This window comes from Lithobates pipiens, unplaced genomic scaffold (assembly GCF_037356315.1).
Source record: "Lithobates pipiens isolate NorthernLeopardFrog02 unplaced genomic scaffold, aLitPip1_a1.2 Scaffold_18, whole genome shotgun sequence".
Lineage (NCBI taxonomy): Eukaryota > Metazoa > Chordata > Amphibia > Anura > Ranidae > Lithobates > Lithobates pipiens.
This window is the reverse complement of record NW_027507758.1, coordinates 580,890,418-580,918,384: the sequence shown is the minus strand read 5'-3', so window position 1 is coordinate 580,918,384 and position 27,967 is coordinate 580,890,418. Positions and strand designations below refer to the sequence as shown.

The window sequence follows — 27,967 nt, the reverse complement described above, 5'->3', positions numbered from 1 at the left end:
TGTTGCTCACGGCGCTCGGTTCCAAGCTTCAACATCAAACACAAAAGCAAGGTGTCTCCTGGCAAATCAGGAAAGCTGCATTTGGAGAATGCGGGCATCGATCCCGCTACCTCTCGCATGCTAAGCGAGCGCTCTACCATTTGAGCTAATCCCCCTTTGCTTGAGGTTGTTGCTTGTGCTATGGCTGATCCCTGTCCTCTCCTGGGCTATGTGTAAACTATAGGCAGTTTTGCTAAATCCACAACTTGCTCTGGCCGCTAGACACCAGGAGAGCCACTCCCCCAAGACCTTGGACAACTGAGCCCCTTCTGAAGTATGGCCCCATGGGTTTCAATGATGTCATTGGGAGAAGGTGGTTTCAAAAAGCACTCACACCGCCTAATACATTCTCGACAAGAAACACCTTGTGCCTTGAGGCATTCCATGGGGCTGGAAATTGGGGGAGAGAGCTACAAACACCAAGAGCCCATAATTGCATTGGCCGGGAATCGAACCCGGGCCTCCCGCGTGGCAGGCGAGAATTCTACCACTGAACCACCAATGCTCCACGCCGGGCCAGGCGCCACCACCCTCGCTCAGCTGGCCTAGGAGAGTCCAGCTCTCGCCCACGCTTGACTTGGGATTCGCTTGTCGAAATCCATGAGGATGGTCAGCGACAAGAGCAGAGTGGCGCAGCGGAAGCGTGCTGGGCCCATAACCCAGAGGTCGATGGATCGAAACCATCCTCTGCTACGTTGCCTTTTCCTATGCCAATCGATATTTGCTTGCGGGCCCAAAGGCCTTTCTTTCGCACACAAAGAGAAGTTGAACCTGATTCAGGTGATTCAACGAGTCCAAAGCTCTCAGCGTAAGCATGGCACTGGCACCTTTCCCCCTAATGGAATATTGTCTCTTGGCCATGGAAGCCTGGTCGTGCTTTCTTTAATTGATTGCTTTTGTCCAATACTGCCTACGTGACTTTGGCTGAAGCCACAGATGCCACCACAAAAACGTGGCAATGCCTTGGCACATGTTATGAGGAGCACTCCGGCTTCCCATGTTGCTCACGGCGCTCGGTTCCAAGCTTCAACATCAAACACAAAAGCAAGGTGCCTCCCGTGAAACCAGGAAAGCTGCGTTTGGAGAATGCGGGCATCGATCCCGCTACCTCTCGCATGCAAAGCGAGCGCTCTGCCACTTGAGCTAATCCCCCTTTGCTCGAGTGTGTTGCTTGCGCTATGGCTGATCCCTGTCCTCTCCTGGGCTATGTGTAAAATATAGTCAGTTTTGCGAAATCCACAACCTGCTCTGGCCGCTAGACACCAGGAGAGCCACCCGCTTTCCTAGCGTAGAAGGTTTGCACCCCCCTTTTTTTTCCCTCCTACGACCTTTGACAACTGAGCCCCTTCAGAGGTATGGCCCCATGGGTTTCAATGATGTAATTGGGAGAAGGCTGGTTTCAAAAAGCACTCACACCGCCTAGTACATTCTCGACAAGAAACACCTTGTGCCTTGATGCACTCCACGGGGCTGGAAATTGGGGGAGAGCGCTGCAAACACAAAGAGCCCATAATTGCATTGGCCGGGAATCGAACCCGGGCCTCCCGCGTGGCAGGCGAGAATTCTACCACTGAACCACCAATGCTCCACGCCGGGCCACTTGCCACCACCCTCGCTCAGCTGGTCTAGGAGAGTCCAGCTCTCGCCCACGCTTGACTTGGGATTCGCTGGTCGAAAATCAATGGAAACGCCTAGTCGTCTACATTGTGACTTTGCCACATGGACCCACTCCCCGTGGGAATCGCTGGCAAACTACATCCACATGTGGTTGTTGAGGTTGGTCAGCGACAAGAGCAGAGTGGCGCAGCGGAAGCGTGCTGGGCCCATAACCCAGAGGTCGATGGATCGAAACCATCCTCTGCTACGTTGCCCTTTCCTATGCCAATCGATATTTGCTTGCGTGCGGGCCCAAAGGCCTTTCTTTCGCACACAAAGAGAAGTTGAACCTGATTCAGGTGATTCAACGAGTCCAAAGCTCTCAGCGTAAGCATGGCACTGGCACCTTTTGCGCTAATGAAATATTGTCTCTTGGCCATGGAGGCCTGCTCGTGCTTTGTTTACTAGATTGCTTTTGTCCAACACTGCCTACGTGACTTTGGCTGAAGCCACAGTTGCCACCACAAAAACGTGGCAACGCCTTGGCACGCGTTATGAGGAGGACTCCGGCTTCCCATGTTGCTCACGGCGCTCGGTTCCAAGCTTCAACATCAAACACAAAAGCAAGGTGTCTCCTGGCAAATCAGGAAAGCTGCATTTGGAGAATGCGGGCATCGATCCCGCTACCTCTCGCATGCTAAGCGAGCGCTCTACCATTTGAGCTAATCCCCCTTTGCTTGAGGTTGTTGCTTGTGCTATGGCTGATCCCTGTCCTCTCCTGGGCTATGTGTAAACTATAGGCAGTTTTGCTAAATCCACAACTTGCTCTGGCCGCTAGACACCAGGAGAGCCACTCCCCCAAGACCTTGGACAACTGAGCCCCTTCTGAAGTATGGCCCCATGGGTTTCAATGATGTCATTGGGAGAAGGTGGTTTCAAAAAGCACTCACACCGCCTAATACATTCTCGACAAGAAACACCTTGTGCCTTGAGGCATTCCATGGGGCTGGAAATTGGGGGAGAGAGCTACAAACACCAAGAGCCCATAATTGCATTGGCCGGGAATCGAACCCGGGCCTCCCGCGTGGCAGGCGAGAATTCTACCACTGAACCACCAATGCTCCACGCCGGGCCAGGCGCCACCACCCTCGCTCAGCTGGCCTAGGAGAGTCCAGCTCTCGCCCACGCTTGACTTGGGATTCGCTTGTCGAAATCCATGAGGATGGTCAGCGACAAGAGCAGAGTGGCGCAGCGGAAGCGTGCTGGGCCCATAACCCAGAGGTCGATGGATCGAAACCATCCTCTGCTACGTTGCCTTTTCCTATGCCAATCGATATTTGCTTGCGGGCCCAAAGGCCTTTCTTTCGCACACAAAGAGAAGTTGAACCTGATTCAGGTGATTCAACGAGTCCAAAGCTCTCAGCGTAAGCATGGCACTGGCACCTTTCCCCCTAATGGAATATTGTCTCTTGGCCATGGAAGCCTGGTCGTGCTTTCTTTAATTGATTGCTTTTGTCCAATACTGCCTACGTGACTTTGGCTGAAGCCACAGATGCCACCACAAAAACGTGGCAATGCCTTGGCACATGTTATGAGGAGCACTCCGGCTTCCCATGTTGCTCACGGCGCTCGGTTCCAAGCTTCAACATCAAACACAAAAGCAAGGTGCCTCCCGTGAAACCAGGAAAGCTGCGTTTGGAGAATGCGGGCATCGATCCCGCTACCTCTCGCATGCAAAGCGAGCGCTCTGCCACTTGAGCTAATCCCCCTTTGCTCGAGTGTGTTGCTTGCGCTATGGCTGATCCCTGTCCTCTCCTGGGCTATGTGTAAAATATAGTCAGTTTTGCGAAATCCACAACCTGCTCTGGCCGCTAGACACCAGGAGAGCCACCCGCTTTCCTAGCGTAGAAGGTTTGCACCCCCCTTTTTTTTCCCTCCTACGACCTTTGACAACTGAGCCCCTTCAGAGGTATGGCCCCATGGGTTTCAATGATGTAATTGGGAGAAGGCTGGTTTCAAAAAGCACTCACACCGCCTAGTACATTCTCGACAAGAAACACCTTGTGCCTTGATGCACTCCACGGGGCTGGAAATTGGGGGAGAGCGCTGCAAACACAAAGAGCCCATAATTGCATTGGCCGGGAATCGAACCCGGGCCTCCCGCGTGGCAGGCGAGAATTCTACCACTGAACCACCAATGCTCCACGCCGGGCCACTTGCCACCACCCTCGCTCAGCTGGTCTAGGAGAGTCCAGCTCTCGCCCACGCTTGACTTGGGATTCGCTGGTCGAAAATCAATGGAAACGCCTAGTCGTCTACATTGTGACTTTGCCACATGGACCCACTCCCCGTGGGAATCGCTGGCAAACTACATCCACATGTGGTTGTTGAGGTTGGTCAGCGACAAGAGCAGAGTGGCGCAGCGGAAGCGTGCTGGGCCCATAACCCAGAGGTCGATGGATCGAAACCATCCTCTGCTACGTTGCCCTTTCCTATGCCAATCGATATTTGCTTGCGTGCGGGCCCAAAGGCCTTTCTTTCGCACACAAAGAGAAGTTGAACCTGATTCAGGTGATTCAACGAGTCCAAAGCTCTCAGCGTAAGCATGGCACTGGCACCTTTTGCGCTAATGAAATATTGTCTCTTGGCCATGGAGGCCTGCTCGTGCTTTGTTTACTAGATTGCTTTTGTCCAACACTGCCTACGTGACTTTGGCTGAAGCCACAGTTGCCACCACAAAAACGTGGCAACGCCTTGGCACGCGTTATGAGGAGGACTCCGGCTTCCCATGTTGCTCACGGCGCTCGGTTCCAAGCTTCAACATCAAACACAAAAGCAAGGTGTCTCCTGGCAAATCAGGAAAGCTGCATTTGGAGAATGCGGGCATCGATCCCGCTACCTCTCGCATGCTAAGCGAGCGCTCTACCATTTGAGCTAATCCCCCTTTGCTTGAGGTTGTTGCTTGTGCTATGGCTGATCCCTGTCCTCTCCTGGGCTATGTGTAAACTATAGGCAGTTTTGCTAAATCCACAACTTGCTCTGGCCGCTAGACACCAGGAGAGCCACTCCCCCAAGACCTTGGACAACTGAGCCCCTTCTGAAGTATGGCCCCATGGGTTTCAATGATGTCATTGGGAGAAGGTGGTTTCAAAAAGCACTCACACCGCCTAATACATTCTCGACAAGAAACACCTTGTGCCTTGAGGCATTCCATGGGGCTGGAAATTGGGGGAGAGAGCTACAAACACCAAGAGCCCATAATTGCATTGGCCGGGAATCGAACCCGGGCCTCCCGCGTGGCAGGCGAGAATTCTACCACTGAACCACCAATGCTCCACGCCGGGCCAGGCGCCACCACCCTCGCTCAGCTGGCCTAGGAGAGTCCAGCTCTCGCCCACGCTTGACTTGGGATTCGCTTGTCGAAATCCATGAGGATGGCCAGCGACAAGAGCAGAGTGGCGCAGTGGAAGCGTGCTGGGCCCATAACCCAGAGGTCGATGGATCGAAACCATCCTCTGCTACGTTGCCTTTTCCTATGCCAATCGATATTTGCTTGCGGGCCCAAAGGCCTTTCTTTCGCACACAAAGAGAAGTTGAACCTGATTCAGGTGATTCAACGAGTCCAAAGCTCTCAGCGTAAGCATGGCACTGGCACCTTTCCCCCTAATGGAATATTGTCTCTTGGCCATGGAAGCCTGGTCGTGCTTTCTTTAATTGATTGCTTTTGTCCAATACTGCCTACGTGACTTTGGCTGAAGCCACAGATGCCACCACAAAAACGTGGCAATGCCTTGGCACATGTTATGAGGAGCACTCCGGCTTCCCATGTTGCTCACGGCGCTCGGTTCCAAGCTTCAACATCAAACACAAAAGCAAGGTGCCTCCCGTGAAACCAGGAAAGCTGCGTTTGGAGAATGCGGGCATCGATCCCGCTACCTCTCGCATGCAAAGCGAGCGCTCTGCCACTTGAGCTAATCCCCCTTTGCTCGAGTGTGTTGCTTGCGCTATGGCTGATCCCTGTCCTCTCCTGGGCTATGTGTAAAATATAGTCAGTTTTGCGAAATCCACAACCTGCTCTGGCCGCTAGACACCAGGAGAGCCACCCGCTTTCCTAGCGTAGAAGGTTTGCACCCCCCTTTTTTTTCCCTCCTACGACCTTTGACAACTGAGCCCCTTCAGAGGTATGGCCCCATGGGTTTCAATGATGTAATTGGGAGAAGGCTGGTTTCAAAAAGCACTCACACCGCCTAGTACATTCTCGACAAGAAACACCTTGTGCCTTGATGCACTCCACGGGGCTGGAAATTGGGGGAGAGCGCTGCAAACACAAAGAGCCCATAATTGCATTGGCCGGGAATCGAACCCGGGCCTCCCGCGTGGCAGGCGAGAATTCTACCACTGAACCACCAATGCTCCACGCCGGGCCACTTGCCACCACCCTCGCTCAGCTGGTCTAGGAGAGTCCAGCTCTCGCCCACGCTTGACTTGGGATTCGCTGGTCGAAAATCAATGGAAACGCCTAGTCGTCTACATTGTGACTTTGCCACATGGACCCACTCCCCGTGGGAATCGCTGGCAAACTACATCCACATGTGGTTGTTGAGGTTGGTCAGCGACAAGAGCAGAGTGGCGCAGCGGAAGCGTGCTGGGCCCATAACCCAGAGGTCGATGGATCGAAACCATCCTCTGCTACGTTGCCCTTTCCTATGCCAATCGATATTTGCTTGCGTGCGGGCCCAAAGGCCTTTCTTTCGCACACAAAGAGAAGTTGAACCTGATTCAGGTGATTCAACGAGTCCAAAGCTCTCAGCGTAAGCATGGCACTGGCACCTTTTGCGCTAATGAAATATTGTCTCTTGGCCATGGAGGCCTGCTCGTGCTTTGTTTACTAGATTGCTTTTGTCCAACACTGCCTACGTGACTTTGGCTGAAGCCACAGTTGCCACCACAAAAACGTGGCAACGCCTTGGCACGCGTTATGAGGAGGACTCCGGCTTCCCATGTTGCTCACGGCGCTCGGTTCCAAGCTTCAACATCAAACACAAAAGCAAGGTGTCTCCTGGCAAATCAGGAAAGCTGCATTTGGAGAATGCGGGCATCGATCCCGCTACCTCTCGCATGCTAAGCGAGCGCTCTACCATTTGAGCTAATCCCCCTTTGCTTGAGGTTGTTGCTTGTGCTATGGCTGATCCCTGTCCTCTCCTGGGCTATGTGTAAACTATAGGCAGTTTTGCTAAATCCACAACTTGCTCTGGCCGCTAGACACCAGGAGAGCCACTCCCCCAAGACCTTGGACAACTGAGCCCCTTCTGAAGTATGGCCCCATGGGTTTCAATGATGTCATTGGGAGAAGGTGGTTTCAAAAAGCACTCACACCGCCTAATACATTCTCGACAAGAAACACCTTGTGCCTTGAGGCATTCCATGGGGCTGGAAATTGGGGGAGAGAGCTACAAACACCAAGAGCCCATAATTGCATTGGCCGGGAATCGAACCCGGGCCTCCCGCGTGGCAGGCGAGAATTCTACCACTGAACCACCAATGCTCCACGCCGGGCCAGGCGCCACCACCCTCGCTCAGCTGGCCTAGGAGAGTCCAGCTCTCGCCCACGCTTGACTTGGGATTCGCTTGTCGAAATCCATGAGGATGGCCAGCGACAAGAGCAGAGTGGCGCAGCGGAAGCGTGCTGGGCCCATAACCCAGAGGTCGATGGATCGAAACCATCCTCTGCTACGTTGCCTTTTCCTATGCCAATCGATATTTGCTTGCGGGCCCAAAGGCCTTTCTTTCGCACACAAAGAGAAGTTGAACCTGATTCAGGTGATTCAACGAGTCCAAAGCTCTCAGCGTAAGCATGGCACTGGCACCTTTCCCCCTAATGGAATATTGTCTCTTGGCCATGGAAGCCTGGTCGTGCTTTCTTTAATTGATTGCTTTTGTCCAATACTGCCTACGTGACTTTGGCTGAAGCCACAGATGCCACCACAAAAACGTGGCAATGCCTTGGCACATGTTATGAGGAGCACTCCGGCTTCCCATGTTGCTCACGGCGCTCGGTTCCAAGCTTCAACATCAAACACAAAAGCAAGGTGCCTCCCGTGAAACCAGGAAAGCTGCGTTTGGAGAATGCGGGCATCGATCCCGCTACCTCTCGCATGCAAAGCGAGCGCTCTGCCACTTGAGCTAATCCCCCTTTGCTCGAGTGTGTTGCTTGCGCTATGGCTGATCCCTGTCCTCTCCTGGGCTATGTGTAAAATATAGTCAGTTTTGCGAAATCCACAACCTGCTCTGGCCGCTAGACACCAGGAGAGCCACCCGCTTTCCTAGCGTAGAAGGTTTGCACCCCCCTTTTTTTTCCCTCCTACGACCTTTGACAACTGAGCCCCTTCAGAGGTATGGCCCCATGGGTTTCAATGATGTAATTGGGAGAAGGCTGGTTTCAAAAAGCACTCACACCGCCTAGTACATTCTCGACAAGAAACACCTTGTGCCTTGATGCACTCCACGGGGCTGGAAATTGGGGGAGAGCGCTGCAAACACAAAGAGCCCATAATTGCATTGGCCGGGAATCGAACCCGGGCCTCCCGCGTGGCAGGCGAGAATTCTACCACTGAACCACCAATGCTCCACGCCGGGCCACTTGCCACCACCCTCGCTCAGCTGGTCTAGGAGAGTCCAGCTCTCGCCCACGCTTGACTTGGGATTCGCTGGTCGAAAATCAATGGAAACGCCTAGTCGTCTACATTGTGACTTTGCCACATGGACCCACTCCCCGTGGGAATCGCTGGCAAACTACATCCACATGTGGTTGTTGAGGTTGGTCAGCGACAAGAGCAGAGTGGCGCAGCGGAAGCGTGCTGGGCCCATAACCCAGAGGTCGATGGATCGAAACCATCCTCTGCTACGTTGCCTTTTTCTATGCCAATCGATATTTGCTTGCGTGCGGGCCCAAAGGCCTTTCTTTCGCACACAAAGAGAAGTTGAACCTGATTCAGGTGATTCAACGAGTCCAAAGCTCTCAGCGTAAGCATGGCACTGGCACCTTTTGCGCTAATGAAATATTGTCTCTTGGCCATGGAGGCCTGCTCGTGCTTTGTTTACTAGATTGCTTTTGTCCAACACTGCCTACGTGACTTTGGCTGAAGCCACAGTTGCCACCACAAAAACGTGGCAACGCCTTGGCACGCGTTATGAGGAGGACTCCGGCTTCCCATGTTGCTCACGGCGCTCGGTTCCAAGCTTCAACATCAAACACAAAAGCAAGGTGTCTCCTGGCAAATCAGGAAAGCTGCATTTGGAGAATGCGGGCATCGATCCCGCTACCTCTCGCATGCTAAGCGAGCGCTCTACCATTTGAGCTAATCCCCCTTTGCTTGAGGTTGTTGCTTGTGCTATGGCTGATCCCTGTCCTCTCCTGGGCTATGTGTAAACTATAGGCAGTTTTGCTAAATCCACAACTTGCTCTGGCCGCTAGACACCAGGAGAGCCACTCCCCCAAGACCTTGGACAACTGAGCCCCTTCTGAAGTATGGCCCCATGGGTTTCAATGATGTCATTGGGAGAAGGTGGTTTCAAAAAGCACTCACACCGCCTAATACATTCTCGACAAGAAACACCTTGTGCCTTGAGGCATTCCATGGGGCTGGAAATTGGGGGAGAGAGCTACAAACACCAAGAGCCCATAATTGCATTGGCCGGGAATCGAACCCGGGCCTCCCGCGTGGCAGGCGAGAATTCTACCACTGAACCACCAATGCTCCACGCTGGGCCAGGCGCCACCACCCTCGCTCAGCTGGCCTAGGAGAGTCCAGCTCTCGCCCACGCTTGACTTGGGATTCGCTTGTCGAAATCCATGAGGATGGTCAGCGACAAGAGCAGAGTGGCGCAGCGGAAGCGTGCTGGGCCCATAACCCAGAGGTCGATGGATCGAAACCATCCTCTGCTACGTTGCCTTTTCCTATGCCAATCGATATTTGCTTGCGGGCCCAAAGGCCTTTCTTTCGCACACAAAGAGAAGTTGAACCTGATTCAGGTGATTCAACGAGTCCAAAGCTCTCAGCGTAAGCATGGCACTGGCACCTTTCCCCCTAATGGAATATTGTCTCTTGGCCATGGAAGCCTGGTCGTGCTTTCTTTAATTGATTGCTTTTGTCCAATACTGCCTACGTGACTTTGGCTGAAGCCACAGATGCCACCACAAAAACGTGGCAATGCCTTGGCACATGTTATGAGGAGCACTCCGGCTTCCCATGTTGCTCACGGCGCTCGGTTCCAAGCTTCAACATCAAACACAAAAGCAAGGTGCCTCCCGTGAAACCAGGAAAGCTGCGTTTGGAGAATGCGGGCATCGATCCCGCTACCTCTCGCATGCAAAGCGAGCGCTCTGCCACTTGAGCTAATCCCCCTTTGCTCGAGTGTGTTGCTTGCGCTATGGCTGATCCCTGTCCTCTCCTGGGCTATGTGTAAAATATAGTCAGTTTTGCGAAATCCACAACCTGCTCTGGCCGCTAGACACCAGGAGAGCCACCCGCTTTCCTAGCGTAGAAGGTTTGCACCCCCCTTTTTTTTCCCTCCTACGACCTTTGACAACTGAGCCCCTTCAGAGGTATGGCCCCATGGGTTTCAATGATGTAATTGGGAGAAGGCTGGTTTCAAAAAGCACTCACACCGCCTAGTACATTCTCGACAAGAAACACCTTGTGCCTTGATGCACTCCACGGGGCTGGAAATTGGGGGAGAGCGCTGCAAACACAAAGAGCCCATAATTGCATTGGCCGGGAATCGAACCCGGGCCTCCCGCGTGGCAGGCGAGAATTCTACCACTGAACCACCAATGCTCCACGCCGGGCCACTTGCCACCACCCTCGCTCAGCTGGTCTAGGAGAGTCCAGCTCTCGCCCACGCTTGACTTGGGATTCGCTGGTCGAAAATCAATGGAAACGCCTAGTCGTCTACATTGTGACTTTGCCACATGGACCCACTCCCCGTGGGAATCGCTGGCAAACTACATCCACATGTGGTTGTTGAGGTTGGTCAGCGACAAGAGCAGAGTGGCGCAGCGGAAGCGTGCTGGGCCCATAACCCAGAGGTCGATGGATCGAAACCATCCTCTGCTACGTTGCCCTTTCCTATGCCAATCGATATTTGCTTGCGTGCGGGCCCAAAGGCCTTTCTTTCGCACACAAAGAGAAGTTGAACCTGATTCAGGTGATTCAACGAGTCCAAAGCTCTCAGCGTAAGCATGGCACTGGCACCTTTTGCGCTAATGAAATATTGTCTCTTGGCCATGGAGGCCTGCTCGTGCTTTGTTTACTAGATTGCTTTTGTCCAACACTGCCTACGTGACTTTGGCTGAAGCCACAGTTGCCACCACAAAAACGTGGCAACGCCTTGGCACGCGTTATGAGGAGGACTCCGGCTTCCCATGTTGCTCACGGCGCTCGGTTCCAAGCTTCAACATCAAACACAAAAGCAAGGTGTCTCCTGGCAAATCAGGAAAGCTGCATTTGGAGAATGCGGGCATCGATCCCGCTACCTCTCGCATGCTAAGCGAGCGCTCTACCATTTGAGCTAATCCCCCTTTGCTTGAGGTTGTTGCTTGTGCTATGGCTGATCCCTGTCCTCTCCTGGGCTATGTGTAAACTATAGGCAGTTTTGCTAAATCCACAACTTGCTCTGGCCGCTAGACACCAGGAGAGCCACTCCCCCAAGACCTTGGACAACTGAGCCCCTTCTGAAGTATGGCCCCATGGGTTTCAATGATGTCATTGGGAGAAGGTGGTTTCAAAAAGCACTCACACCGCCTAATACATTCTCGACAAGAAACACCTTGTGCCTTGAGGCATTCCATGGGGCTGGAAATTGGGGGAGAGAGCTACAAACACCAAGAGCCCATAATTGCATTGGCCGGGAATCGAACCCGGGCCTCCCGCGTGGCAGGCGAGAATTCTACCACTGAACCACCAATGCTCCACGCCGGGCCAGGCGCCACCACCCTCGCTCAGCTGGCCTAGGAGAGTCCAGCTCTCGCCCACGCTTGACTTGGGATTCGCTTGTCGAAATCCATGAGGATGGTCAGCGACAAGAGCAGAGTGGCGCAGCGGAAGCGTGCTGGGCCCATAACCCAGAGGTCGATGGATCGAAACCATCCTCTGCTACGTTGCCTTTTCCTATGCCAATCGATATTTGCTTGCGGGCCCAAAGGCCTTTCTTTCGCACACAAAGAGAAGTTGAACCTGATTCAGGTGATTCAACGAGTCCAAAGCTCTCAGCGTAAGCATGGCACTGGCACCTTTCCCCCTAATGGAATATTGTCTCTTGGCCATGGAAGCCTGGTCGTGCTTTCTTTAATTGATTGCTTTTGTCCAATACTGCCTACGTGACTTTGGCTGAAGCCACAGATGCCACCACAAAAACGTGGCAATGCCTTGGCACATGTTATGAGGAGCACTCCGGCTTCCCATGTTGCTCACGGCGCTCGGTTCCAAGCTTCAACATCAAACACAAAAGCAAGGTGCCTCCCGTGAAACCAGGAAAGCTGCGTTTGGAGAATGCGGGCATCGATCCCGCTACCTCTCGCATGCAAAGCGAGCGCTCTGCCACTTGAGCTAATCCCCCTTTGCTCGAGTGTGTTGCTTGCGCTATGGCTGATCCCTGTCCTCTCCTGGGCTATGTGTAAAATATAGTCAGTTTTGCGAAATCCACAACCTGCTCTGGCCGCTAGACACCAGGAGAGCCACCCGCTTTCCTAGCGTAGAAGGTTTGCACCCCCCTTTTTTTTCCCTCCTACGACCTTTGACAACTGAGCCCCTTCAGAGGTATGGCCCCATGGGTTTCAATGATGTAATTGGGAGAAGGCTGGTTTCAAAAAGCACTCACACCGCCTAGTACATTCTCGACAAGAAACACCTTGTGCCTTGATGCACTCCACGGGGCTGGAAATTGGGGGAGAGCGCTGCAAACACAAAGAGCCCATAATTGCATTGGCCGGGAATCGAACCCGGGCCTCCCGCGTGGCAGGCGAGAATTCTACCACTGAACCACCAATGCTCCACGCCGGGCCACTTGCCACCACCCTCGCTCAGCTGGTCTAGGAGAGTCCAGCTCTCGCCCACGCTTGACTTGGGATTCGCTGGTCGAAAATCAATGGAAACGCCTAGTCGTCTACATTGTGACTTTGCCACATGGACCCACTCCCCGTGGGAATCGCTGGCAAACTACATCCACATGTGGTTGTTGAGGTTGGTCAGCGACAAGAGCAGAGTGGCGCAGCGGAAGCGTGCTGGGCCCATAACCCAGAGGTCGATGGATCGAAACCATCCTCTGCTACGTTGCCCTTTCCTATGCCAATCGATATTTGCTTGCGTGCGGGCCCAAAGGCCTTTCTTTCGCACACAAAGAGAAGTTGAACCTGATTCAGGTGATTCAACGAGTCCAAAGCTCTCAGCGTAAGCATGGCACTGGCACCTTTTGCGCTAATGAAATATTGTCTCTTGGCCATGGAGGCCTGCTCGTGCTTTGTTTACTAGATTGCTTTTGTCCAACACTGCCTACGTGACTTTGGCTGAAGCCACAGTTGCCACCACAAAAACGTGGCAACGCCTTGGCACGCGTTATGAGGAGGACTCCGGCTTCCCATGTTGCTCACGGCGCTCGGTTCCAAGCTTCAACATCAAACACAAAAGCAAGGTGTCTCCTGGCAAATCAGGAAAGCTGCATTTGGAGAATGCGGGCATCGATCCCGCTACCTCTCGCATGCTAAGCGAGCGCTCTACCATTTGAGCTAATCCCCCTTTGCTTGAGGTTGTTGCTTGTGCTATGGCTGATCCCTGTCCTCTCCTGGGCTATGTGTAAACTATAGGCAGTTTTGCTAAATCCACAACTTGCTCTGGCCGCTAGACACCAGGAGAGCCACTCCCCCAAGACCTTGGACAACTGAGCCCCTTCTGAAGTATGGCCCCATGGGTTTCAATGATGTCATTGGGAGAAGGTGGTTTCAAAAAGCACTCACACCGCCTAATACATTCTCGACAAGAAACACCTTGTGCCTTGAGGCATTCCATGGGGCTGGAAATTGGGGGAGAGAGCTACAAACACCAAGAGCCCATAATTGCATTGGCCGGGAATCGAACCCGGGCCTCCCGCGTGGCAGGCGAGAATTCTACCACTGAACCACCAATGCTCCACGCCGGGCCAGGCGCCACCACCCTCGCTCAGCTGGCCTAGGAGAGTCCAGCTCTCGCCCACGCTTGACTTGGGATTCGCTTGTCGAAATCCATGAGGATGGTCAGCGACAAGAGCAGAGTGGCGCAGCGGAAGCGTGCTGGGCCCATAACCCAGAGGTCGATGGATCGAAACCATCCTCTGCTACGTTGCCTTTTCCTATGCCAATCGATATTTGCTTGCGGGCCCAAAGGCCTTTCTTTCGCACACAAAGAGAAGTTGAACCTGATTCAGGTGATTCAACGAGTCCAAAGCTCTCAGCGTAAGCATGGCACTGGCACCTTTCCCCCTAATGGAATATTGTCTCTTGGCCATGGAAGCCTGGTCGTGCTTTCTTTAATTGATTGCTTTTGTCCAATACTGCCTACGTGACTTTGGCTGAAGCCACAGATGCCACCACAAAAACGTGGCAATGCCTTGGCACATGTTATGAGGAGCACTCCGGCTTCCCATGTTGCTCACGGCGCTCGGTTCCAAGCTTCAACATCAAACACAAAAGCAAGGTGCCTCCCGTGAAACCAGGAAAGCTGCGTTTGGAGAATGCGGGCATCGATCCCGCTACCTCTCGCATGCAAAGCGAGCGCTCTGCCACTTGAGCTAATCCCCCTTTGCTCGAGTGTGTTGCTTGCGCTATGGCTGATCCCTGTCCTCTCCTGGGCTATGTGTAAAATATAGTCAGTTTTGCGAAATCCACAACCTGCTCTGGCCGCTAGACACCAGGAGAGCCACCCGCTTTCCTAGCGTAGAAGGTTTGCACCCCCCTTTTTTTTCCCTCCTACGACCTTTGACAACTGAGCCCCTTCAGAGGTATGGCCCCATGGGTTTCAATGATGTAATTGGGAGAAGGCTGGTTTCAAAAAGCACTCACACCGCCTAGTACATTCTCGACAAGAAACACCTTGTGCCTTGATGCACTCCACGGGGCTGGAAATTGGGGGAGAGCGCTGCAAACACAAAGAGCCCATAATTGCATTGGCCGGGAATCGAACCCGGGCCTCCCGCGTGGCAGGCGAGAATTCTACCACTGAACCACCAATGCTCCACGCCGGGCCACTTGCCACCACCCTCGCTCAGCTGGTCTAGGAGAGTCCAGCTCTCGCCCACGCTTGACTTGGGATTCGCTGGTCGAAAATCAATGGAAACGCCTAGTCGTCTACATTGTGACTTTGCCACATGGACCCACTCCCCGTGGGAATCGCTGGCAAACTACATCCACATGTGGTTGTTGAGGTTGGTCAGCGACAAGAGCAGAGTGGCGCAGCGGAAGCGTGCTGGGCCCATAACCCAGAGGTCGATGGATCGAAACCATCCTCTGCTACGTTGCCCTTTCCTATGCCAATCGATATTTGCTTGCGTGCGGGCCCAAAGGCCTTTCTTTCGCACACAAAGAGAAGTTGAACCTGATTCAGGTGATTCAACGAGTCCAAAGCTCTCAGCGTAAGCATGGCACTGGCACCTTTTGCGCTAATGAAATATTGTCTCTTGGCCATGGAGGCCTGCTCGTGCTTTGTTTACTAGATTGCTTTTGTCCAACACTGCCTACGTGACTTTGGCTGAAGCCACAGTTGCCACCACAAAAACGTGGCAACGCCTTGGCACGCGTTATGAGGAGGACTCCGGCTTCCCATGTTGCTCACGGCGCTCGGTTCCAAGCTTCAACATCAAACACAAAAGCAAGGTGTCTCCTGGCAAATCAGGAAAGCTGCATTTGGAGAATGCGGGCATCGATCCCGCTACCTCTCGCATGCTAAGCGAGCGCTCTACCATTTGAGCTAATCCCCCTTTGCTTGAGGTTGTTGCTTGTGCTATGGCTGATCCCTGTCCTCTCCTGGGCTATGTGTAAACTATAGGCAGTTTTGCTAAATCCACAACTTGCTCTGGCCGCTAGACACCAGGAGAGCCACTCCCCCAAGACCTTGGACAACTGAGCCCCTTCTGAAGTATGGCCCCATGGGTTTCAATGATGTCATTGGGAGAAGGTGGTTTCAAAAAGCACTCACACCGCCTAATACATTCTCGACAAGAAACACCTTGTGCCTTGAGGCATTCCATGGGGCTGGAAATTGGGGGAGAGAGCTACAAACACCAAGAGCCCATAATTGCATTGGCCGGGAATCGAACCCGGGCCTCCCGCGTGGCAGGCGAGAATTCTACCACTGAACCACCAATGCTCCACGCCGGGCCAGGCGCCACCACCCTCGCTCAGCTGGCCTAGGAGAGTCCAGCTCTCGCCCACGCTTGACTTGGGATTCGCTTGTCGAAATCCATGAGGATGGTCAGCGACAAGAGCAGAGTGGCGCAGCGGAAGCGTGCTGGGCCCATAACCCAGAGGTCGATGGATCGAAACCATCCTCTGCTACGTTGCCTTTTCCTATGCCAATCGATATTTGCTTGCGGGCCCAAAGGCCTTTCTTTCGCACACAAAGAGAAGTTGAACCTGATTCAGGTGATTCAACGAGTCCAAAGCTCTCAGCGTAAGCATGGCACTGGCACCTTTCCCCCTAATGGAATATTGTCTCTTGGCCATGGAAGCCTGGTCGTGCTTTCTTTAATTGATTGCTTTTGTCCAATACTGCCTACGAGACTTTGGCTGAAGCCACAGATGCCACCACAAAAACGTGGCAATGCCTTGGCACATGTTATGAGGAGCACTCCGGCTTCCCATGTTGCTCACGGCGCTCGGTTCCAAGCTTCAACATCAAACACAAAAGCAAGGTGCCTCCCGTGAAACCAGGAAAGCTGCGTTTGGAGAATGCGGGCATCGATCCCGCTACCTCTCGCATGCAAAGCGAGCGCTCTGCCACTTGAGCTAATCCCCCTTTGCTCGAGTGTGTTGCTTGCGCTATGGCTGATCCCTGTCCTCTCCTGGGCTATGTGTAAAATATAGTCAGTTTTGCGAAATCCACAACCTGCTCTGGCCGCTAGACACCAGGAGAGCCACCCGCTTTCCTAGCGTAGAAGGTTTGCACCCCCCTTTTTTTTCCCTCCTACGACCTTTGACAACTGAGCCCCTTCAGAGGTATGGCCCCATGGGTTTCAATGATGTAATTGGGAGAAGGCTGGTTTCAAAAAGCACTCACACCGCCTAGTACATTCTCGACAAGAAACACCTTGTGCCTTGATGCACTCCACGGGGCTGGAAATTGGGGGAGAGCGCTGCAAACACAAAGAGCCCATAATTGCATTGGCCGGGAATCGAACCCGGGCCTCCCGCGTGGCAGGCGAGAATTCTACCACTGAACCACCAATGCTCCACGCCGGGCCACTTGCCACCACCCTCGCTCAGCTGGTCTAGGAGAGTCCAGCTCTCGCCCACGCTTGACTTGGGATTCGCTGGTCGAAAATCAATGGAAACGCCTAGTCGTCTACATTGTGACTTTGCCACATGGACACACTCCCCGTGGGAATCGCTGGCAAACTACATCCACATGTGGTTGTTGAGGTTGGTCAGCGACAAGAGCAGAGTGGCGCAGCGGAAGCGTGCTGGGCCCATAACCCAGAGGTCGATGGATCGAAACCATCCTCTGCTACGTTGCCCTTTCCTATGCCAATCGATATTTGCTTGCGTGCGGGCCCAAAGGCCTTTCTTTCGCACACAAAGAGAAGTTGAACCTGATTCAGGTGATTCAACGAGTCCAAAGCTCTCAGCGTAAGCATGGCACTGGCACCTTTTGCGCTAATGAAATATTGTCTCTTGGCCATGGAGGCCTGCTCGTGCTTTGTTTACTAGATTGCTTTTGTCCAACACTGCCTACGTGACTTTGGCTGAAGCCACAGTTGCCACCACAAAAACGTGGCAACGCCTTGGCACGCGTTATGAGGAGGACTCCGGCTTCCCATGTTGCTCACGGCGCTCGGTTCCAAGCTTCAACATCAAACACAAAAGCAAGGTGTCTCCTGGCAAATCAGGAAAGCTGCATTTGGAGAATGCGGGCATCGATCCCGCTACCTCTCGCATGCTAAGCGAGCGCTCTACCATTTGAGCTAATCCCCCTTTGCTTGAGGTTGTTGCTTGTGCTATGGCTGATCCCTGTCCTCTCCTGGGCTATGTGTAAACTATAGGCAGTTTTGCTAAATCCACAACTTGCTCTGGCCGCTAGACACCAGGAGAGCCACTCCCCCAAGACCTTGGACAACTGAGCCCCTTCTGAAGTATGGCCCCATGGGTTTCAATGATGTCATTGGGAGAAGGTGGTTTCAAAAAGCACTCACACCGCCTAATACATTCTCGACAAGAAACACCTTGTGCCTTGAGGCATTCCATGGGGCTGGAAATTGGGGGAGAGAGCTACAAACACCAAGAGCCCATAATTGCATTGGCCGGGAATCGAACCCGGGCCTCCCGCGTGGCAGGCGAGAATTCTACCACTGAACCACCAATGCTCCACGCCGGGCCAGGCGCCACCACCCTCGCTCAGCTGGCCTAGGAGAGTCCAGCTCTCGCCCACGCTTGACTTGGGATTCGCTTGTCGAAATCCATGAGGATGGCCAGCGACAAGAGCAGAGTGGCGCAGCGGAAGCGTGCTGGGCCCATAACCCAGAGGTCGATGGATCGAAACCATCCTCTGCTACGTTGCCTTTTCCTATGCCAATCGATATTTGCTTGCGGGCCCAAAGGCCTTTCTTTCGCACACAAAGAGAAGTTGAACCTGATTCAGGTGATTCAACGAGTCCAAAGCTCTCAGCGTAAGCATGGCACTGGCACCTTTCCCCCTAATGGAATATTGTCTCTTGGCCATGGAAGCCTGGTCGTGCTTTCTTTAATTGATTGCTTTTGTCCAATACTGCCTACGTGACTTTGGCTGAAGCCACAGATGCCACCACAAAAACGTGGCAATGCCTTGGCACATGTTATGAGGAGCACTCCGGCTTCCCATGTTGCTCACGGCGCTCGGTTCCAAGCTTCAACATCAAACACAAAAGCAAGGTGCCTCCCGTGAAACCAGGAAAGCTGCGTTTGGAGAATGCGGGCATCGATCCCGCTACCTCTCGCATGCAAAGCGAGCGCTCTGCCACTTGAGCTAATCCCCCTTTGCTCGAGTGTGTTGCTTGCGCTATGGCTGATCCCTGTCCTCTCCTGGGCTATGTGTAAAATATAGTCAGTTTTGCGAAATCCACAACCTGCTCTGGCCGCTAGACACCAGGAGAGCCACCCGCTTTCCTAGCGTAGAAGGTTTGCACCCCCCTTTTTTTTCCCTCCTACGACCTTTGACAACTGAGCCCCTTCAGAGGTATGGCCCCATGGGTTTCAATGATGTAATTGGGAGAAGGCTGGTTTCAAAAAGCACTCACACCGCCTAGTACATTCTCGACAAGAAACACCTTGTGCCTTGATGCACTCCACGGGGCTGGAAATTGGGGGAGAGCGCTGCAAACACAAAGAGCCCATAATTGCATTGGCCGGGAATCGAACCCGGGCCTCCCGCGTGGCAGGCGAGAATTCTACCACTGAACCACCAATGCTCCACGCCGGGCCACTTGCCACCACCCTCGCTCAGCTGGTCTAGGAGAGTCCAGCTCTCGCCCACGCTTGACTTGGGATTCGCTGGTCGAAAATCAATGGAAACGCCTAGTCGTCTACATTGTGACTTTGCCACATGGACCCACTCCCCGTGGGAATCGCTGGCAAACTACATCCACATGTGGTTGTTGAGGTTGGTCAGCGACAAGAGCAGAGTGGCGCAGCGGAAGCGTGCTGGGCCCATAACCCAGAGGTCGATGGATCGAAACCATCCTCTGCTACGTTGCCTTTTTCTATGCCAATCGATATTTGCTTGCGTGCGGGCCCAAAGGCCTTTCTTTCGCACACAAAGAGAAGTTGAACCTGATTCAGGTGATTCAACGAGTCCAAAGCTCTCAGCGTAAGCATGGCACTGGCACCTTTTGCGCTAATGAAATATTGTCTCTTGGCCATGGAGGCCTGCTCGTGCTTTGTTTACTAGATTGCTTTTGTCCAACACTGCCTACGTGACTTTGGCTGAAGCCACAGTTGCCACCACAAAAACGTGGCAACGCCTTGGCACGCGTTATGAGGAGGACTCCGGCTTCCCATGTTGCTCACGGCGCTCGGTTCCAAGCTTCAACATCAAACACAAAAGCAAGGTGTCTCCTGGCAAATCAGGAAAGCTGCATTTGGAGAATGCGGGCATCGATCCCGCTACCTCTCGCATGCTAAGCGAGCGCTCTACCATTTGAGCTAATCCCCCTTTGCTTGAGGTTGTTGCTTGTGCTATGGCTGATCCCTGTCCTCTCCTGGGCTATGTGTAAACTATAGGCAGTTTTGCTAAATCCACAACTTGCTCTGGCCGCTAGACACCAGGAGAGCCACTCCCCCAAGACCTTGGACAACTGAGCCCCTTCTGAAGTATGGCCCCATGGGTTTCAATGATGTCATTGGGAGAAGGTGGTTTCAAAAAGCACTCACACCGCCTAATACATTCTCGACAAGAAACACCTTGTGCCTTGAGGCATTCCATGGGGCTGGAAATTGGGGGAGAGAGCTACAAACACCAAGAGCCCATAATTGCATTGGCCGGGAATCGAACCCGGGCCTCCCGCGTGGCAGGCGAGAATTCTACCACTGAACCACCAATGCTCCACGCTGGGCCAGGCGCCACCACCCTCGCTCAGCTGGCCTAGGAGAGTCCAGCTCTCGCCCACGCTTGACTTGGGATTCGCTTGTCGAAATCCATGAGGATGGTCAGCGACAAGAGCAGAGTGGCGCAGCGGAAGCGTGCTGGGCCCATAACCCAGAGGTCGATGGATCGAAACCATCCTCTGCTACGTTGCCTTTTCCTATGCCAATCGATATTTGCTTGCGGGCCCAAAGGCCTTTCTTTCGCACACAAAGAGAAGTTGAACCTGATTCAGGTGATTCAACGAGTCCAAAGCTCTCAGCGTAAGCATGGCACTGGCACCTTTCCCCCTAATGGAATATTGTCTCTTGGCCATGGAAGCCTGGTCGTGCTTTCTTTAATTGATTGCTTTTGTCCAATACTGCCTACGTGACTTTGGCTGAAGCCACAGATGCCACCACAAAAACGTGGCAATGCCTTGGCACATGTTATGAGGAGCACTCCGGCTTCCCATGTTGCTCACGGCGCTCGGTTCCAAGCTTCAACATCAAACACAAAAGCAAGGTGCCTCCCGTGAAACCAGGAAAGCTGCGTTTGGAGAATGCGGGCATCGATCCCGCTACCTCTCGCATGCAAAGCGAGCGCTCTGCCACTTGAGCTAATCCCCCTTTGCTCGAGTGTGTTGCTTGCGCTATGGCTGATCCCTGTCCTCTCCTGGGCTATGTGTAAAATATAGTCAGTTTTGCGAAATCCACAACCTGCTCTGGCCGCTAGACACCAGGAGAGCCACCCGCTTTCCTAGCGTAGAAGGTTTGCACCCCCCTTTTTTTTCCCTCCTACGACCTTTGACAACTGAGCCCCTTCAGAGGTATGGCCCCATGGGTTTCAATGATGTAATTGGGAGAAGGCTGGTTTCAAAAAGCACTCACACCGCCTAGTACATTCTCGACAAGAAACACCTTGTGCCTTGATGCACTCCACGGGGCTGGAAATTGGGGGAGAGCGCTGCAAACACAAAGAGCCCATAATTGCATTGGCCGGGAATCGAACCCGGGCCTCCCGCGTGGCAGGCGAGAATTCTACCACTGAACCACCAATGCTCCACGCCGGGCCACTTGCCACCACCCTCGCTCAGCTGGTCTAGGAGAGTCCAGCTCTCGCCCACGCTTGACTTGGGATTCGCTGGTCGAAAATCAATGGAAACGCCTAGTCGTCTACATTGTGACTTTGCCACATGGACCCACTCCCCGTGGGAATCGCTGGCAAACTACATCCACATGTGGTTGTTGAGGTTGGTCAGCGACAAGAGCAGAGTGGCGCAGCGGAAGCGTGCTGGGCCCATAACCCAGAGGTCGATGGATCGAAACCATCCTCTGCTACGTTGCCCTTTCCTATGCCAATCGATATTTGCTTGCGTGCGGGCCCAAAGGCCTTTCTTTCGCACACAAAGAGAAGTTGAACCTGATTCAGGTGATTCAACGAGTCCAAAGCTCTCAGCGTAAGCATGGCACTGGCACCTTTTGCGCTAATGAAATATTGTCTCTTGGCCATGGAGGCCTGCTCGTGCTTTGTTTACTAGATTGCTTTTGTCCAACACTGCCTACGTGACTTTGGCTGAAGCCACAGTTGCCACCACAAAAACGTGGCAACGCCTTGGCACGCGTTATGAGGAGGACTCCGGCTTCCCATGTTGCTCACGGCGCTCGGTTCCAAGCTTCAACATCAAACACAAAAGCAAGGTGTCTCCTGGCAAATCAGGAAAGCTGCATTTGGAGAATGCGGGCATCGATCCCGCTACCTCTCGCATGCTAAGCGAGCGCTCTACCATTTGAGCTAATCCCCCTTTGCTTGAGGTTGTTGCTTGTGCTATGGCTGATCCCTGTCCTCTCCTGGGCTATGTGTAAACTATAGGCAGTTTTGCTAAATCCACAACTTGCTCTGGCCGCTAGACACCAGGAGAGCCACTCCCCCAAGACCTTGGACAACTGAGCCCCTTCTGAAGTATGGCCCCATGGGTTTCAATGATGTCATTGGGAGAAGGTGGTTTCAAAAAGCACTCACACCGCCTAATACATTCTCGACAAGAAACACCTTGTGCCTTGAGGCATTCCATGGGGCTGGAAATTGGGGGAGAGAGCTACAAACACCAAGAGCCCATAATTGCATTGGCCGGGAATCGAACCCGGGCCTCCCGCGTGGCAGGCGAGAATTCTACCACTGAACCACCAATGCTCCACGCCGGGCCAGGCGCCACCACCCTCGCTCAGCTGGCCTAGGAGAGTCCAGCTCTCGCCCACGCTTGACTTGGGATTCGCTTGTCGAAATCCATGAGGATGGCCAGCGACAAGAGCAGAGTGGCGCAGCGGAAGCGTGCTGGGCCCATAACCCAGAGGTCGATGGATCGAAACCATCCTCTGCTACGTTGCCTTTTCCTATGCCAATCGATATTTGCTTGCGGGCCCAAAGGCCTTTCTTTCGCACACAAAGAGAAGTTGAACCTGATTCAGGTGATTCAACGAGTCCAAAGCTCTCAGCGTAAGCATGGCACTGGCACCTTTCCCCCTAATGGAATATTGTCTCTTGGCCATGGAAGCCTGGTCGTGCTTTCTTTAATTGATTGCTTTTGTCCAATACTGCCTACGTGACTTTGGCTGAAGCCACAGATGCCACCACAAAAACGTGGCAATGCCTTGGCACATGTTATGAGGAGCACTCCGGCTTCCCATGTTGCTCACGGCGCTCGGTTCCAAGCTTCAACATCAAACACAAAAGCAAGGTGCCTCCCGTGAAACCAGGAAAGCTGCGTTTGGAGAATGCGGGCATCGATCCCGCTACCTCTCGCATGCAAAGCGAGCGCTCTGCCACTTGAGCTAATCCCCCTTTGCTCGAGTGTGTTGCTTGCGCTATGGCTGATCCCTGTCCTCTCCTGGGCTATGTGTAAAATATAGTCAGTTTTGCGAAATCCACAACCTGCTCTGGCCGCTAGACACCAGGAGAGCCACCCGCTTTCCTAGCGTAGAAGGTTTGCACCCCCCTTTTTTTTCCCTCCTACGACCTTTGACAACTGAGCCCCTTCAGAGGTATGGCCCCATGGGTTTCAATGATGTAATTGGGAGAAGGCTGGTTTCAAAAAGCACTCACACCGCCTAGTACATTCTCGACAAGAAACACCTTGTGCCTTGATGCACTCCACGGGGCTGGAAATTGGGGGAGAGCGCTGCAAACACAAAGAGCCCATAATTGCATTGGCCGGGAATCGAACCCGGGCCTCCCGCGTGGCAGGCGAGAATTCTACCACTGAACCACCAATGCTCCACGCCGGGCCACTTGCCACCACCCTCGCTCAGCTGGTCTAGGAGAGTCCAGCTCTCGCCCACGCTTGACTTGGGATTCGCTGGTCGAAAATCAATGGAAACGCCTAGTCGTCTACATTGTGACTTTGCCACATGGACCCACTCCCCGTGGGAATCGCTGGCAAACTACATCCACATGTGGTTGTTGAGGTTGGTCAGCGACAAGAGCAGAGTGGCGCAGCGGAAGCGTGCTGGGCCCATAACCCAGAGGTCGATGGATCGAAACCATCCTCTGCTACGTTGCCTTTTTCTATGCCAATCGATATTTGCTTGCGTGCGGGCCCAAAGGCCTTTCTTTCGCACACAAAGAGAAGTTGAACCTGATTCAGGTGATTCAACGAGTCCAAAGCTCTCAGCGTAAGCATGGCACTGGCACCTTTTGCGCTAATGAAATATTGTCTCTTGGCCATGGAGGCCTGCTCGTGCTTTGTTTACTAGATTGCTTTTGTCCAACACTGCCTACGTGACTTTGGCTGAAGCCACAGTTGCCACCACAAAAACGTGGCAACGCCTTGGCACGCGTTATGAGGAGGACTCCGGCTTCCCATGTTGCTCACGGCGCTCGGTTCCAAGCTTCAACATCAAACACAAAAGCAAGGTGTCTCCTGGCAAATCAGGAAAGCTGCATTTGGAGAATGCGGGCATCGATCCCGCTACCTCTCGCATGCTAAGCGAGCGCTCTACCATTTGAGCTAATCCCCCTTTGCTTGAGGTTGTTGCTTGTGCTATGGCTGATCCCTGTCCTCTCCTGGGCTATGTGTAAACTATAGGCAGTTTTGCTAAATCCACAACTTGCTCTGGCCGCTAGACACCAGGAGAGCCACTCCCCCAAGACCTTGGACAACTGAGCCCCTTCTGAAGTATGGCCCCATGGGTTTCAATGATGTCATTGGGAGAAGGTGGTTTCAAAAAGCACTCACACCGCCTAATACATTCTCGACAAGAAACACCTTGTGCCTTGAGGCATTCCATGGGGCTGGAAATTGGGGGAGAGAGCTACAAACACCAAGAGCCCATAATTGCATTGGCCGGGAATCGAACCCGGGCCTCCCGCGTGGCAGGCGAGAATTCTACCACTGAACCACCAATGCTCCACGCCGGGCCAGGCGCCACCACCCTCGCTCAGCTGGCCTAGGAGAGTCCAGCTCTCGCCCACGCTTGACTTGGGATTCGCTTGTCGAAATCCATGAGGATGGTCAGCGACAAGAGCAGAGTGGCGCAGCGGAAGCGTGCTGGGCCCATAACCCAGAGGTCGATGGATCGAAACCATCCTCTGCTACGTTGCCTTTTCCTATGCCAATCGATATTTGCTTGCGGGCCCAAAGGCCTTTCTTTCGCACACAAAGAGAAGTTGAACCTGATTCAGGTGATTCAACGAGTCCAAAGCTCTCAGCGTAAGCATGGCACTGGCACCTTTCCCCCTAATGGAATATTGTCTCTTGGCCATGGAAGCCTGGTCGTGCTTTCTTTAATTGATTGCTTTTGTCCAATACTGCCTACGTGACTTTGGCTGAAGCCACAGATGCCACCACAAAAACGTGGCAATGCCTTGGCACATGTTATGAGGAGCACTCCGGCTTCCCATGTTGCTCACGGCGCTCGGTTCCAAGCTTCAACATCAAACACAAAAGCAAGGTGCCTCCCGTGAAACCAGGAAAGCTGCGTTTGGAGAATGCGGGCATCGATCCCGCTACCTCTCGCATGCAAAGCGAGCGCTCTGCCACTTGAGCTAATCCCCCTTTGCTCGAGTGTGTTGCTTGCGCTATGGCTGATCCCTGTCCTCTCCTGGGCTATGTGTAAAATATAGTCAGTTTTGCGAAATCCACAACCTGCTCTGGCCGCTAGACACCAGGAGAGCCACCCGCTTTCCTAGCGTAGAAGGTTTGCACCCCCCTTTTTTTTCCCTCCTACGACCTTTGACAACTGAGCCCCTTCAGAGGTATGGCCCCATGGGTTTCAATGATGTAATTGGGAGAAGGCTGGTTTCAAAAAGCACTCACACCGCCTAGTACATTCTCGACAAGAAACACCTTGTGCCTTGATGCACTCCACGGGGCTGGAAATTGGGGGAGAGCGCTGCAAACACAAAGAGCCCATAATTGCATTGGCCGGGAATCGAACCCGGGCCTCCCGCGTGGCAGGCGAGAATTCTACCACTGAACCACCAATGCTCCACGCCGGGCCACTTGCCACCACCCTCGCTCAGCTGGTCTAGGAGAGTCCAGCTCTCGCCCACGCTTGACTTGGGATTCGCTGGTCGAAAATCAATGGAAACGCCTAGTCGTCTACATTGTGACTTTGCCACATGGACCCACTCCCCGTGGGAATCGCTGGCAAACTACATCCACATGTGGTTGTTGAGGTTGGTCAGCGACAAGAGCAGAGTGGCGCAGCGGAAGCGTGCTGGGCCCATAACCCAGAGGTCGATGGATCGAAACCATCCTCTGCTACGTTGCCCTTTCCTATGCCAATCGATATTTGCTTGCGTGCGGGCCCAAAGGCCTTTCTTTCGCACACAAAGAGAAGTTGAACCTGATTCAGGTGATTCAACGAGTCCAAAGCTCTCAGCGTAAGCATGGCACTGGCACCTTTTGCGCTAATGAAATATTGTCTCTTGGCCATGGAGGCCTGCTCGTGCTTTGTTTACTAGATTGCTTTTGTCCAACACTGCCTACGTGACTTTGGCTGAAGCCACAGTTGCCACCACAAAAACGTGGCAACGCCTTGGCACGCGTTATGAGGAGGACTCCGGCTTCCCATGTTGCTCACGGCGCTCGGTTCCAAGCTTCAACATCAAACACAAAAGCAAGGTGTCTCCTGGCAAATCAGGAAAGCTGCATTTGGAGAATGCGGGCATCGATCCCGCTACCTCTCGCATGCTAAGCGAGCGCTCTACCATTTGAGCTAATCCCCCTTTGCTTGAGGTTGTTGCTTGTGCTATGGCTGATCCCTGTCCTCTCCTGGGCTATGTGTAAACTATAGGCAGTTTTGCTAAATCCACAACTTGCTCTGGCCGCTAGACACCAGGAGAGCCACTCCCCCAAGACCTTGGACAACTGAGCCCCTTCTGAAGTATGGCCCCATGGGTTTCAATGATGTCATTGGGAGAAGGTGGTTTCAAAAAGCACTCACACCGCCTAATACATTCTCGACAAGAAACACCTTGTGCCTTGAGGCATTCCATGGGGCTGGAAATTGGGGGAGAGAGCTACAAACACCAAGAGCCCATAATTGCATTGGCCGGGAATCGAACCCGGGCCTCCCGCGTGGCAGGCGAGAATTCTACCACTGAACCACCAATGCTCCACGCCGGGCCAGGCGCCACCACCCTCGCTCAGCTGGCCTAGGAGAGTCCAGCTCTCGCCCACGCTTGACTTGGGATTCGCTTGTCGAAATCCATGAGGATGGTCAGCGACAAGAGCAGAGTGGCGCAGCGGAAGCGTGCTGGGCCCATAACCCAGAGGTCGATGGATCGAAACCATCCTCTGCTACGTTGCCTTTTCCTATGCCAATCGATATTTGCTTGCGGGCCCAAAGGCCTTTCTTTCGCACACAAAGAGAAGTTGAACCTGATTCAGGTGATTCAACGAGTCCAAAGCTCTCAGCGTAAGCATGGCACTGGCACCTTTCCCCCTAATGGAATATTGTCTCTTGGCCATGGAAGCCTGGTCGTGCTTTCTTTAATTGATTGCTTTTGTCCAATACTGCCTACGTGACTTTGGCTGAAGCCACAGATGCCACCACAAAAACGTGGCAATGCCTTGGCACATGTTATGAGGAGCACTCCGGCTTCCCATGTTGCTCACGGCGCTCGGTTCCAAGCTTCAACATCAAACACAAAAGCAAGGTGCCTCCCGTGAAACCAGGAAAGCTGCGTTTGGAGAATGCGGGCATCGATCCCGCTACCTCTCGCATGCAAAGCGAGCGCTCTGCCACTTGAGCTAATCCCCCTTTGCTCGAGTGTGTTGCTTGCGCTATGGCTGATCCCTGTCCTCTCCTGGGCTATGTGTAAAATATAGTCAGTTTTGCGAAATCCACAACCTGCTCTGGCCGCTAGACACCAGGAGAGCCACCCGCTTTCCTAGCGTAGAAGGTTTGCACCCCCCTTTTTTTTTCCCTCCTACGACCTTTGACAACTGAGCCCCTTCAGAGGTATGGCCCCATGGGTTTCAATGATGTAAT

General features: G+C 53.3%; 51 non-coding genes across 51 annotated transcripts; all 51 read right to left on the bottom strand.

The window, feature by feature from the left end:
• Positions 1–82: 82 nt before the first annotated feature.
• On the bottom strand, positions 83–155 carry TRNAA-AGC (transfer RNA alanine (anticodon AGC)). Its single transcript has one exon. It is a non-coding gene; the product is annotated as a tRNA-Ala (tRNA).
• A 318-nt stretch (positions 156–473) lies between these two features.
• On the bottom strand, positions 474–544 carry TRNAG-GCC (transfer RNA glycine (anticodon GCC)). The gene has a single exon. It is a non-coding gene; the product is annotated as a tRNA-Gly (tRNA).
• Positions 545–1,119: 575 nt separating this feature from the next.
• On the bottom strand, positions 1,120–1,192 carry TRNAA-UGC (transfer RNA alanine (anticodon UGC)). The gene has a single exon. It is a non-coding gene; the product is annotated as a tRNA-Ala (tRNA).
• Positions 1,193–1,553: 361 nt separating this feature from the next.
• On the bottom strand, positions 1,554–1,624 carry TRNAG-GCC (transfer RNA glycine (anticodon GCC)). The gene has a single exon. It is a non-coding gene; the product is annotated as a tRNA-Gly (tRNA).
• A 670-nt stretch (positions 1,625–2,294) lies between these two features.
• Positions 2,295–2,367, bottom strand: TRNAA-AGC (transfer RNA alanine (anticodon AGC)). Its single transcript has one exon. It is a non-coding gene; the product is annotated as a tRNA-Ala (tRNA).
• A 318-nt stretch (positions 2,368–2,685) lies between these two features.
• Positions 2,686–2,756, bottom strand: TRNAG-GCC (transfer RNA glycine (anticodon GCC)). The gene has a single exon. It is a non-coding gene; the product is annotated as a tRNA-Gly (tRNA).
• Positions 2,757–3,331: 575 nt separating this feature from the next.
• Positions 3,332–3,404, bottom strand: TRNAA-UGC (transfer RNA alanine (anticodon UGC)). The gene has a single exon. It is a non-coding gene; the product is annotated as a tRNA-Ala (tRNA).
• A 361-nt stretch (positions 3,405–3,765) lies between these two features.
• On the bottom strand, positions 3,766–3,836 carry TRNAG-GCC (transfer RNA glycine (anticodon GCC)). The gene has a single exon. It is a non-coding gene; the product is annotated as a tRNA-Gly (tRNA).
• Positions 3,837–4,506: 670 nt separating this feature from the next.
• On the bottom strand, positions 4,507–4,579 carry TRNAA-AGC (transfer RNA alanine (anticodon AGC)). Its single transcript has one exon. It is a non-coding gene; the product is annotated as a tRNA-Ala (tRNA).
• Positions 4,580–4,897: 318 nt separating this feature from the next.
• Positions 4,898–4,968, bottom strand: TRNAG-GCC (transfer RNA glycine (anticodon GCC)). Its single transcript has one exon. It is a non-coding gene; the product is annotated as a tRNA-Gly (tRNA).
• A 575-nt stretch (positions 4,969–5,543) lies between these two features.
• Positions 5,544–5,616, bottom strand: TRNAA-UGC (transfer RNA alanine (anticodon UGC)). The gene has a single exon. It is a non-coding gene; the product is annotated as a tRNA-Ala (tRNA).
• A 361-nt stretch (positions 5,617–5,977) lies between these two features.
• On the bottom strand, positions 5,978–6,048 carry TRNAG-GCC (transfer RNA glycine (anticodon GCC)). The gene has a single exon. It is a non-coding gene; the product is annotated as a tRNA-Gly (tRNA).
• Positions 6,049–6,718: 670 nt separating this feature from the next.
• TRNAA-AGC (transfer RNA alanine (anticodon AGC)) lies at positions 6,719–6,791 on the bottom strand. The gene has a single exon. It is a non-coding gene; the product is annotated as a tRNA-Ala (tRNA).
• A 318-nt stretch (positions 6,792–7,109) lies between these two features.
• TRNAG-GCC (transfer RNA glycine (anticodon GCC)) lies at positions 7,110–7,180 on the bottom strand. The gene has a single exon. It is a non-coding gene; the product is annotated as a tRNA-Gly (tRNA).
• A 575-nt stretch (positions 7,181–7,755) lies between these two features.
• Positions 7,756–7,828, bottom strand: TRNAA-UGC (transfer RNA alanine (anticodon UGC)). Its single transcript has one exon. It is a non-coding gene; the product is annotated as a tRNA-Ala (tRNA).
• Positions 7,829–8,189: 361 nt separating this feature from the next.
• TRNAG-GCC (transfer RNA glycine (anticodon GCC)) lies at positions 8,190–8,260 on the bottom strand. The gene has a single exon. It is a non-coding gene; the product is annotated as a tRNA-Gly (tRNA).
• Positions 8,261–8,930: 670 nt separating this feature from the next.
• TRNAA-AGC (transfer RNA alanine (anticodon AGC)) lies at positions 8,931–9,003 on the bottom strand. Its single transcript has one exon. It is a non-coding gene; the product is annotated as a tRNA-Ala (tRNA).
• Positions 9,004–9,321: 318 nt separating this feature from the next.
• Positions 9,322–9,392, bottom strand: TRNAG-GCC (transfer RNA glycine (anticodon GCC)). Its single transcript has one exon. It is a non-coding gene; the product is annotated as a tRNA-Gly (tRNA).
• A 575-nt stretch (positions 9,393–9,967) lies between these two features.
• On the bottom strand, positions 9,968–10,040 carry TRNAA-UGC (transfer RNA alanine (anticodon UGC)). Its single transcript has one exon. It is a non-coding gene; the product is annotated as a tRNA-Ala (tRNA).
• A 361-nt stretch (positions 10,041–10,401) lies between these two features.
• TRNAG-GCC (transfer RNA glycine (anticodon GCC)) lies at positions 10,402–10,472 on the bottom strand. The gene has a single exon. It is a non-coding gene; the product is annotated as a tRNA-Gly (tRNA).
• Positions 10,473–11,142: 670 nt separating this feature from the next.
• Positions 11,143–11,215, bottom strand: TRNAA-AGC (transfer RNA alanine (anticodon AGC)). Its single transcript has one exon. It is a non-coding gene; the product is annotated as a tRNA-Ala (tRNA).
• Positions 11,216–11,533: 318 nt separating this feature from the next.
• On the bottom strand, positions 11,534–11,604 carry TRNAG-GCC (transfer RNA glycine (anticodon GCC)). Its single transcript has one exon. It is a non-coding gene; the product is annotated as a tRNA-Gly (tRNA).
• A 575-nt stretch (positions 11,605–12,179) lies between these two features.
• TRNAA-UGC (transfer RNA alanine (anticodon UGC)) lies at positions 12,180–12,252 on the bottom strand. Its single transcript has one exon. It is a non-coding gene; the product is annotated as a tRNA-Ala (tRNA).
• Positions 12,253–12,613: 361 nt separating this feature from the next.
• On the bottom strand, positions 12,614–12,684 carry TRNAG-GCC (transfer RNA glycine (anticodon GCC)). The gene has a single exon. It is a non-coding gene; the product is annotated as a tRNA-Gly (tRNA).
• A 670-nt stretch (positions 12,685–13,354) lies between these two features.
• Positions 13,355–13,427, bottom strand: TRNAA-AGC (transfer RNA alanine (anticodon AGC)). The gene has a single exon. It is a non-coding gene; the product is annotated as a tRNA-Ala (tRNA).
• A 318-nt stretch (positions 13,428–13,745) lies between these two features.
• On the bottom strand, positions 13,746–13,816 carry TRNAG-GCC (transfer RNA glycine (anticodon GCC)). The gene has a single exon. It is a non-coding gene; the product is annotated as a tRNA-Gly (tRNA).
• Positions 13,817–14,391: 575 nt separating this feature from the next.
• Positions 14,392–14,464, bottom strand: TRNAA-UGC (transfer RNA alanine (anticodon UGC)). Its single transcript has one exon. It is a non-coding gene; the product is annotated as a tRNA-Ala (tRNA).
• Positions 14,465–14,825: 361 nt separating this feature from the next.
• On the bottom strand, positions 14,826–14,896 carry TRNAG-GCC (transfer RNA glycine (anticodon GCC)). Its single transcript has one exon. It is a non-coding gene; the product is annotated as a tRNA-Gly (tRNA).
• Positions 14,897–15,566: 670 nt separating this feature from the next.
• On the bottom strand, positions 15,567–15,639 carry TRNAA-AGC (transfer RNA alanine (anticodon AGC)). The gene has a single exon. It is a non-coding gene; the product is annotated as a tRNA-Ala (tRNA).
• A 318-nt stretch (positions 15,640–15,957) lies between these two features.
• Positions 15,958–16,028, bottom strand: TRNAG-GCC (transfer RNA glycine (anticodon GCC)). Its single transcript has one exon. It is a non-coding gene; the product is annotated as a tRNA-Gly (tRNA).
• Positions 16,029–16,603: 575 nt separating this feature from the next.
• Positions 16,604–16,676, bottom strand: TRNAA-UGC (transfer RNA alanine (anticodon UGC)). Its single transcript has one exon. It is a non-coding gene; the product is annotated as a tRNA-Ala (tRNA).
• A 361-nt stretch (positions 16,677–17,037) lies between these two features.
• TRNAG-GCC (transfer RNA glycine (anticodon GCC)) lies at positions 17,038–17,108 on the bottom strand. Its single transcript has one exon. It is a non-coding gene; the product is annotated as a tRNA-Gly (tRNA).
• A 670-nt stretch (positions 17,109–17,778) lies between these two features.
• On the bottom strand, positions 17,779–17,851 carry TRNAA-AGC (transfer RNA alanine (anticodon AGC)). The gene has a single exon. It is a non-coding gene; the product is annotated as a tRNA-Ala (tRNA).
• Positions 17,852–18,169: 318 nt separating this feature from the next.
• Positions 18,170–18,240, bottom strand: TRNAG-GCC (transfer RNA glycine (anticodon GCC)). The gene has a single exon. It is a non-coding gene; the product is annotated as a tRNA-Gly (tRNA).
• Positions 18,241–18,815: 575 nt separating this feature from the next.
• Positions 18,816–18,888, bottom strand: TRNAA-UGC (transfer RNA alanine (anticodon UGC)). The gene has a single exon. It is a non-coding gene; the product is annotated as a tRNA-Ala (tRNA).
• A 361-nt stretch (positions 18,889–19,249) lies between these two features.
• TRNAG-GCC (transfer RNA glycine (anticodon GCC)) lies at positions 19,250–19,320 on the bottom strand. The gene has a single exon. It is a non-coding gene; the product is annotated as a tRNA-Gly (tRNA).
• Positions 19,321–19,990: 670 nt separating this feature from the next.
• Positions 19,991–20,063, bottom strand: TRNAA-AGC (transfer RNA alanine (anticodon AGC)). Its single transcript has one exon. It is a non-coding gene; the product is annotated as a tRNA-Ala (tRNA).
• Positions 20,064–20,381: 318 nt separating this feature from the next.
• TRNAG-GCC (transfer RNA glycine (anticodon GCC)) lies at positions 20,382–20,452 on the bottom strand. The gene has a single exon. It is a non-coding gene; the product is annotated as a tRNA-Gly (tRNA).
• Positions 20,453–21,027: 575 nt separating this feature from the next.
• TRNAA-UGC (transfer RNA alanine (anticodon UGC)) lies at positions 21,028–21,100 on the bottom strand. The gene has a single exon. It is a non-coding gene; the product is annotated as a tRNA-Ala (tRNA).
• Positions 21,101–21,461: 361 nt separating this feature from the next.
• TRNAG-GCC (transfer RNA glycine (anticodon GCC)) lies at positions 21,462–21,532 on the bottom strand. Its single transcript has one exon. It is a non-coding gene; the product is annotated as a tRNA-Gly (tRNA).
• A 670-nt stretch (positions 21,533–22,202) lies between these two features.
• TRNAA-AGC (transfer RNA alanine (anticodon AGC)) lies at positions 22,203–22,275 on the bottom strand. Its single transcript has one exon. It is a non-coding gene; the product is annotated as a tRNA-Ala (tRNA).
• Positions 22,276–22,593: 318 nt separating this feature from the next.
• TRNAG-GCC (transfer RNA glycine (anticodon GCC)) lies at positions 22,594–22,664 on the bottom strand. Its single transcript has one exon. It is a non-coding gene; the product is annotated as a tRNA-Gly (tRNA).
• A 575-nt stretch (positions 22,665–23,239) lies between these two features.
• Positions 23,240–23,312, bottom strand: TRNAA-UGC (transfer RNA alanine (anticodon UGC)). Its single transcript has one exon. It is a non-coding gene; the product is annotated as a tRNA-Ala (tRNA).
• A 361-nt stretch (positions 23,313–23,673) lies between these two features.
• TRNAG-GCC (transfer RNA glycine (anticodon GCC)) lies at positions 23,674–23,744 on the bottom strand. Its single transcript has one exon. It is a non-coding gene; the product is annotated as a tRNA-Gly (tRNA).
• Positions 23,745–24,414: 670 nt separating this feature from the next.
• Positions 24,415–24,487, bottom strand: TRNAA-AGC (transfer RNA alanine (anticodon AGC)). The gene has a single exon. It is a non-coding gene; the product is annotated as a tRNA-Ala (tRNA).
• A 318-nt stretch (positions 24,488–24,805) lies between these two features.
• Positions 24,806–24,876, bottom strand: TRNAG-GCC (transfer RNA glycine (anticodon GCC)). The gene has a single exon. It is a non-coding gene; the product is annotated as a tRNA-Gly (tRNA).
• Positions 24,877–25,451: 575 nt separating this feature from the next.
• On the bottom strand, positions 25,452–25,524 carry TRNAA-UGC (transfer RNA alanine (anticodon UGC)). Its single transcript has one exon. It is a non-coding gene; the product is annotated as a tRNA-Ala (tRNA).
• Positions 25,525–25,885: 361 nt separating this feature from the next.
• TRNAG-GCC (transfer RNA glycine (anticodon GCC)) lies at positions 25,886–25,956 on the bottom strand. The gene has a single exon. It is a non-coding gene; the product is annotated as a tRNA-Gly (tRNA).
• A 670-nt stretch (positions 25,957–26,626) lies between these two features.
• Positions 26,627–26,699, bottom strand: TRNAA-AGC (transfer RNA alanine (anticodon AGC)). The gene has a single exon. It is a non-coding gene; the product is annotated as a tRNA-Ala (tRNA).
• Positions 26,700–27,017: 318 nt separating this feature from the next.
• TRNAG-GCC (transfer RNA glycine (anticodon GCC)) lies at positions 27,018–27,088 on the bottom strand. Its single transcript has one exon. It is a non-coding gene; the product is annotated as a tRNA-Gly (tRNA).
• A 575-nt stretch (positions 27,089–27,663) lies between these two features.
• Positions 27,664–27,736, bottom strand: TRNAA-UGC (transfer RNA alanine (anticodon UGC)). The gene has a single exon. It is a non-coding gene; the product is annotated as a tRNA-Ala (tRNA).
• Between the last annotated feature and the right edge of the window lie 231 nt (positions 27,737–27,967).